The 8,642-nt window shown below is 35.8% G+C and overlaps 1 long non-coding RNA gene across 1 annotated transcript; it reads right to left on the bottom strand.

Moving 5' to 3' along the window:
* Nucleotides 1-50: 50 nt before the first annotated feature.
* Nucleotides 51-1,724, bottom strand: LOC109064716. The gene is made up of 2 exons (XR_006158639.1): nucleotides 1,643-1,724; nucleotides 51-1,525 (listed from the first exon to the last, which is right to left on the bottom strand). It is a non-coding gene; the product is annotated as an uncharacterized LOC109064716 (long non-coding RNA).
* Between the last annotated feature and the right edge of the window lie 6,918 nt (nucleotides 1,725-8,642).

The following is an 8,642-nucleotide window of genomic DNA, read 5'->3' as shown; positions in this document are numbered from 1 at the left end:
GTCAACAGAAGTTTGACGTTTTTAAGAAAAAAGTCAAAGAAAATGCCAGACAGGATGCATATTTCTCTTTTATTTTTAAAATATCAACAGAAATAGAAGTGTGATATTGCTGTGAATCTGAGCAGGAGGAATACATAAATGAGCTTAGTTCGATGGTGGGTTGATAATCCTTTAAAGTTAAACTCTCATTCCTACACTTTTGTAAATTGCACAATAGTAGCACATATGAATTGTTTTTTACAAGAACAAAACAACGAAAAAATAACATCTCTTTAAATAAGAGCAAGACAAACAGCAATTAAATGCTCAGGAGAAAAGGCATCTAAGCTTACCTGTACAGTTTACTATAAGACACACAGATGGAAAGAGTACAACAGCTCAGGGTTATGTATTTATAAAGGCGTAAATAATCCTCTAATTAAATTGAAAAAAGTCTAAAAGCGTGCACCTAAAAGAGCAAGGATCATGTCTGTGATTGAGCTGCCCTGTCTACCTTGGGCCACAATCGCTAAAGCCACATTCATTCGCTCAATGTACCACTGAATATAATTACATTTTCCTTCCTTTTAAAGTGTCACACTACAATCAAAGTAGAATTTCTTGTATTATAAATTGCTTACTATTTATTTCCTCAGGTATGTCCTATTGGATCATACTTCAAATGTTAACAAGGCAAGTAGGACGTCATTTCGAACCTTGACTTACTCACCGAGTTGTGAAATCCAAGAACCTCAACGCTCATGACCCAGTTAGCAAAAAGCTCGAGGGGGAGGTGAAAAGACTGAATTGCTTCTAACAGGAAAATGGAACAGCGGAAGACACAGTTTGACACCTACATGTAAGGAAAGGCGGTCAAACTCAAAAAATACAGAGATTCGACGAACAGTGAGAGGGCTTAATGGGTCACCAGAATGAACCTGACAGATAAACTCAATTTGGCCGCCTAACGTTACACTAAATGCCATTTCGGAAATTCAACTGCTAAGAAATTGAGATGATTCCATCTCTACACCCAAAAGTCTTTCATTCAAGCTTTATGTTGAGTAAATCCGGATCATTAGTCCAACTAACCATAACCTGTCCTACAACCTAAACACAGCTGACTCCTGTTCCATTATTAAAACTCATATGATTTAGAGGGAGCCGAGGTTAAAGGGCTGAGATATGGGAAGTTAGGATTTAGCATTAGATAATGGCTGGGATTGGTGAGCCAAATGACTAAAAGTTCACTTGGTTCTTTTTTGGATGGGGATGGGAAATGGGATAGGGATATTTGCAAGGGAGAGGTCGCAAGAGTTCAGGATAGGTTGTATCATTGTCCTAGAGTGAAAGCCAATCGTTTTGCCATTTTTACTGAGTACACACAGTTCCAAATGTCTCCTGGGAGGCGTAGACCATGTACAGGAAGCCGTCCTCGTCTCTCTCGCGTTCGTAGACCTCAGAAATGGCGGTGGACACAGATACCATGCTGTGACCATTGACAAGTAGGAAGAAAGCCTGATTGGAGTTGAGCTGGAGGCGTCTCCTATTGGAAATGCACAAGAAACAGAGATGCATTAGCGAAGTTTTTACTTCGAAATAATTATGATAAAGAGAAATTATAATTAAAGGCAAGAAGTAAAAGACATTTGTTTGGTGTTACCTGATAATCTTAATAAGTTCACTCATGTTTACGTGATCGGGTACTAAAAACTTAGTTTCAAAAATAATCGGAAATTAATTTTCTAATGACCAAAAATAAACCAAAACAGGAAAAATATCAAAAATCAAAAATACTATAAAACATTAAAACAAACAAAAAAAAAAAAATACAGTAAAACAGTAATATTATCAAAATTTTAAATAGCTATATTCTATTATAACACATTTTAAAATGTAATTTATTATTATGATAAAGCTGAATTTTCAGCATAATTATTCCAGTTCTCAGTTTGACATGATTCTTCAGAAATCATGCTAAATTATATATTTTGTGACTCAGTATACTAATTAATATATTAGTGGAAAAAATTACAGACATTTATTCTAGAGTCTTTAAACAGAAAGTTCAAAAGAACAGCATTTATTTGAAACATAAATCTTTTTAAATAAATTTGTAATAAATAAGTTTGTAATAAATGTAATTTTTAAATAATAATAATAAAAAAATGCCCTCAAATTTGTAAACAATGAGAGTGTATGTATTTTTATTGACAGTATTTCTTAAAAATTATTTTTACTATATTTTTCTTCCACCACTTTGTGGTCCAACGCATCAATATAAAAACATTTCATTTAAGTTTTAGAATAATTAAAAACAAAATAATTCAGTCTTAAATCAAGTCTGTCCGTCCAAATGTTCTCATTCAAAGGAGTTGCTCTGGGTGGTGGTTTGTGTCTATTCAGCAGATGGTAAGTTGACCACTTTATCCTGGTTAGCTTGAATAACAATTGAGACCGGTAACCCTGAGGCATTATCAATAGAGGTGACACCTGGCTACAATACCACTGACTGGTCTTTTAAGAGGCTGATAAAGGCCCTATACATACATGCAAACGCAGACATTCATATGCTATCTGTTTTACAGAGTCTATTGACAAGCTTCCTTTTGAGATTATCCATAAGATTAACCTATTATGCTCAATACACACAGCTGAGCATGTTTTAAACACTGACATCACAGCCTTGTTCTGAAGGCCATCTGATTTTGTTCAAGTAATTCAACAAAAAATGGAAATTCTATCATTATTTAACTTACTTAAGTTGCTCTAAACTTTATTTTTTTCTGTGAAACACAGAACATGTTTTAACAAATGTCTCAGTGTTTTTTCATCAATACAGCAAAGGTCACTGGGGTCCAAGTTGTTTTGGACCCCGTTAACGTTAACATCATTGTTTGAGCTAAAATAGTTGAAATAAAATAGTTTAGTTTGTTCCACAGAAGTCACATAAGTCATAGAGGTTTGAAACAACATGACAGCAAGAAAATGATTTTAGAGTGAGTGATTATCCTTTAGTCTTTTTTTTTTTTTTGTGATGAATGGATCAAATGCAAATATGCAATACTATGTAACATCCTCAAACAGGGCAAATATTCCATATTCTAATGACAATATTCCATTATAAAGGTCTATACTGGTAAAAAATCTACAACACTTGCATACTAAGTGTGCAAGCATTTTTTAATTGGTTATTAATTTTAATCTTCATCTCCAGCTCCACAGACACAAATCTAATCTGCTTACTGGGATCTTGCTTGGATGCTGTTCCCGGATCAGCCGTACATCCTCCACCCGCTGCTCTGTGGACAGGAAGTAGGAGCGGATATTAGAAACAGCAGATCACAATACAGGATGCATTAAACCACAGACATTTTACTGAGCTGGATATGGGTTTGGGTCTCAAGTATCAATCAATTCTCCAAAGGACCAAGTTTAATTGTGTTTAACAGTCCATGTTAAAATTCTTAGTCCTATTCTGTGCTTCAGTTTCAACTGAACAAGGAAGGGCATCGAAGCTAAGAAGGTTCTGTTCCAAATAAAACTGAATATGTTTAAGGATGCATAAATAATGACTAAATATTCATTTTCAGTCAACTGTCGCTTTAAGAAAACACTCAACAATGACTCCAGTGTTTATGTCGGTTCTTCCCAGTTTAATTGCTTGGAATATTAGTTTATTTCTTCGTTGTATAAGCATTTGTTCCACATCATTTTCTCTTAACGATTTAATGAACATAAATGAAAAAGAAACAAGGCAGGCCAAGCTAACTAGACTTTGAACAAAAGACATGACTCAGCATAACATGACAGGACCGTATCTACAGCAACCACAAAACAATACAGACATAGAGGAACAAGTTAAATCTTCAGAATGGGGACCATGAGGTCTTGCGATTTTTCATGAACTCGACTGAGCACGTGCGGTGCTGATGATGTATGAAGCGTGCAATTATTGAGCAACTGCGGTAACTTTTGGTGTCTGACTACAAAACCTCAAGCATTTCCGCGAAATTTGTTCTTTAGTTTCGTTTTGAACATCTGGTTCATCCTTTCTTAAAGTTTTACAATAAAAGCATCCACGGTGCCTAAATATATGGAACTACATATGATAAAAACAAAGTCATACCTACATATAATTATAATTTACATTTCTCATGTAAAAATATTCATTAAAACTCTGTTCATAAAACGTGTTCGACCGACTCAGTTCTTTATTTATAAAATAATAATAATAATAAAAAAAAGGTTCTACTTAGAAAGACGTCGCTACTAATATGAGCTTGTTTGGGCTGATTGTCACAACACTGACTAAAGATGAATTAAAGTAATTTATGGACTGATATCTGTTTTATAACTATTCACATCAAGACGTAACGTTACGGGCCTTATAAAAACTCCAATAGGCTATATTCTCATACAGTATCGATAAAACAAGTACGTTATGAATACAAACAAAGGCCAAAATGCTGTCTGGCTAAGTCTCTCACTATGTTATCCGCCATTTTTTCACTTTAGTTTAAAAAAAAAGAAAAAAGGATGGAAACCAAGAGTGGTAACGGTTATGAAAAAGATAACTCAGCGCCGACACTTCGCCTTTAAACAGGCCTATAACTGAGCGCGATGATCACTGCAACAGAAATACTTTTTTTCTTTTCTTTCAGAAGATGTTGACGTTATCTGAACCGTCGCTGTTGAAATATTACGAATTTTGATTCGGCATCATTGTTTGTTTACTCGAGTCCTTCCAAATAACCTTAAACGACGACCCCATCCCCCAATCCTGCAGCGGTGTTTCGCTAACATCTGCCCACAAACAAACAAAGACATTGCGACATAGATTATGGTTTTGGTGTGTTGAAAATAAGGTGAGAGAAACTCGTTATGTTGTTTATGTTCTAGTCATAAGTCTAGCCTGTATGTTTATATAGTCTGAACATACACAACCGACACCCTTGTAAGCCAGTTTGACTAAATTATATTGTTTGTGGAGTAACAACAGGACCTATTTTTCTATATTGCATACATTTCGTGTCGTAATATAATAAGATGTGTGTATTACGTGTAATACACACTTCAATACAATATTCAGGTATTTTAGGTACTTGATATTGCTGTATATACCATTATAAATATAAACGACAATCACAAACTTTCCCAGAATATAGGTTTATTGCCATGCCTAATGTAAAATAAATACATATATCAGAAATACAGAAGAAAAGCTATTGTTTGATGATATGAACTCGATGCACTTACCAAATGTCCTCCTTTGTTTAAATGTCTTTTCCGTAGGCATTTTTAAAATGAGATTAGACACCGTTTTCTTTAGGCAAACTTGCCTAGTTTCTTTCCTTTTCTGTCTCGGAATAGATTTTAATCTGTTATGCTTTAAATAAAGCGAAATCGTCTATTTCATTTGCGTGCCGTTGCTTCGTCCTGTGAAGTCCGTCTTACCCAGCAAAACAAACCAGTCAGCTGACCTCTGACGTCATGGCGCATATGCCGCGTGCGTGAGGAAAAGGGGAAGGGTTTGAGGTTAGTCACTCTGAGGCATATTTTTAAGGGTAGGTTTTGTCTGTGGCAGTTCTTATTTGTTCTGTATGTTTACTCTATTCATACGAGTTTCAGTGTAACCGAGCTATCGGATTCTGAAAGACTCTTTTCAAGCATATGTCACACTTTTAACTGCAGTGAATGTTTACAGTCAGCGTGTTTTCAGCACATGTTGGGGCATGTTGTCACAATATATGAGGTTAGTTTAATGCAGTGGTCAGTTAACAGTCTTTTCAGACAGTATTTAAACAGCAAAACAGTTATGATTTAGTAGAATTTGTGGTTTACACAAGCTAGTGTACATTAATGCTTGCCAGATGACTCAGCCTCAGAAGTTGTGGCCTAACGGTTAGAGAGTTTGACTCCTAACCCTAAGGTTGTGGGTTCAAGTCTCGGGCCGGCAGTACCACGACTGAGGTGCCCTTGAGCAAGGCACCGAACCCCCAACCGCTCCCCGGGCACTGCAGCATAAATGGCTGCCCACTGCTCCGTGTGTGTGTTCACGGTGTGTGTGTGTTCACTGCTGTGTGTGTGTGTACACTTTGGATGGGTTAAATACATACCAATAATACTGAAAACCAGTAACCATACTTGGCTGTATGTCATGTCACTTTTCACTTTGTATGGAATCTTGTTTCTGCCACAGGATAAATACAATTTCTGACAAACACTTCTGACATTTGTCTCACAGTTCTGAATTTATATCACAAAATTCTGTCTTTTTTTCCTCGCAAATAGTACAATTATTCATACTTTTTTATTTTTATGTGTGGTATTATTTTTAGAGATGTTGTAGTATAAACGTAAATGGGACCCATGTGATAAAAATGAACCACAGGTACAGTATGCGATAAAGGTACTCAGTTGTTTATTCCCTTCCAGTATATTACTAGGCTTGACCAGGTCTGTTTTGCCAGGCCCTGGTATATTCAGGGACTCACTATCAGGCAGCGTGAAAGTGAAAACAATGTTGACAATTCAGCATTGTTAGCCGCTGGGCATCCATGAGCCATGCTGCAAAATGATTCATTTTATTAAAGTTAACCTCCTGAATACTGAGTGGATTGTAAGATAGAGTATGAATTGCAGCAGAATATTAATAACAGCAGAGCATTATTCTATAATAGATGGAAAATATAAAGTTCAGTTTGAAGGCAATTCAGCTTACGGAACCTTGAACTTAGCACATGAGTCATATAATAGGCTACATTATAATTTTACAGTTAGATTTTTTTTTCTTTTTTGCATTCTGTAATTTAAATGAAAAACATTTTGTGTAGTATATAATAATTAATATACAGACTATTAATAGGTAAGCATATGAAAGAGTTTTTTTTCCCTCTAACACAGATTTTCCCATTAACCTTCTGGTATGTTGGATGTGGTTCACTTGCATTAGTTGGAACATCTGTGCTATAATTGCACATTTCCTTTTTTTCTTTTCCTTTTTTTTTATACATTTTTGCAGTGTTATGAAAGAGGACAATCTTATAAATATGTTTATACTCATTAAAACAGAAAGAAAAGGAATATACATACAGTATACATATTTGGAGACTCAGTTGTTTAACTTTTTTTTTTTATTTATTCTAAAATTCATACTTCATTACAAGGTGGCTATTTTTGGAAACTAGGGATTGTTAGATGCAGAAATACACAAATACATAAAAAGTGCTATTATAACTTATATCATTACTTGAACAGCAGATGCATCTTTGAGATACATCTGGAAAAAATCCCATCAAACACATTGTCATACATATTCTATGAGTAGGTTCCCAGTAAAAGCCTGTTTTCCTGGAGGTTTGAACTCAAATTAAAACCATCCAGATGTGCAGCATGCATTCTTCCGGAAAATAATATCTTACAACTTATGTGCAATAAGAAAAGAAATAAGACATATGATGTCTATTCAGATTTAGCATTTTAATTACTTCAAGATTTCTTAAATTGTATCAAGTTCAAAAGTTATTTTTTCAGTCATATCAAGTTCAGTATCGTGTTTACTCTTAGCTTTTCTGGATGAGAAGTGTTTCTATGGGTTCATGAGACAAAACATTTGTGATATTGCAGGTGAGTTTGATCAGGGTTGGAGCTAAACTCTGCAGCAGATTGGCCCTCCAGGGCAAGATTTGAGGAACCCTGCCTTAAAGGGACTTTGTGACAATGTAAAAACAGTCAAACAACATATTTATAATTAAAGAGGGCGAAAACAGAGATTACTTATCATATTATTTTAATGTATTGTCGTAATTAAACACATTTTTGTAGTACAAATAGTTTACTGCACTTATTCTTCTAGTAATTTACCTAAGGGACACATTCCATACAAAATAATATGGATATCGTAAGAGAAAAGTTGCTTTGTATTTGGAAATGCGTTACTTATGTTAGAACTTAATTGTAAGTAATCCAAAAACCATTCGACTACAGACGATGTGTCTTCATGTAAACCCTAAGAAAGTCAGAGAGGCGACTACATGCGCATTGATCTCTGTGTTTGTGTGTGTGTTATGGATCACTCCCAGTCACACTCTGTGTTCCTGTCATCGTCCCAGCCATCAGATGGTGGGCAGCTCACTCAACGGCTGGGCACTCAACTGATGGCAGCTGTCCTGTAGGAAGTGCAGTTGGCATGGGTTTATCTGCGATATCGCTCCCTTACGTCGCCTTGGCATTGTGTCACGGTATAAATATTCAATACTTCTGAGCACACTTTTTAGAGTCTCAACTTAGTGTTGATCCAAAAAATGTGTAGAATCTTGTTAAATCGCAGCATAATAAGATCTTTCGTAATTGTATTAATTATAAAATCACAATTAGCCTCACAGAGGAAGTCCATATTGTTCATAAGAGGCTTGGGCGTCTGCATGGAGCGACATCATGTGGGCGCTGCAGGGTCGCTGAGTGCACAGAAGGGGGCGCTCTTGCACAATCACTGCCCATCGTGATTACAGGGGACTCGGGGGACTGTGAGAGGCAGTCTGCTATTTCTTACACATCCTCTCAAACAAGCCTGCTTTCGGCTTTCAGAGAGATTAAAGCTGCTTCGCAACTCAAAAGATTTAATCCTGTAATTCTGACATTTATGATCCTGAACGCATTAC

The sequence above is a fragment of the Cyprinus carpio genome, chromosome B25 (assembly GCF_018340385.1).
Source record: "Cyprinus carpio isolate SPL01 chromosome B25, ASM1834038v1, whole genome shotgun sequence".
NCBI lineage: Eukaryota > Metazoa > Chordata > Actinopteri > Cypriniformes > Cyprinidae > Cyprinus > Cyprinus carpio.
The sequence above is the reverse complement of the archived record's forward strand: the minus strand, read 5'-3'. Positions and strand labels throughout refer to the sequence as shown.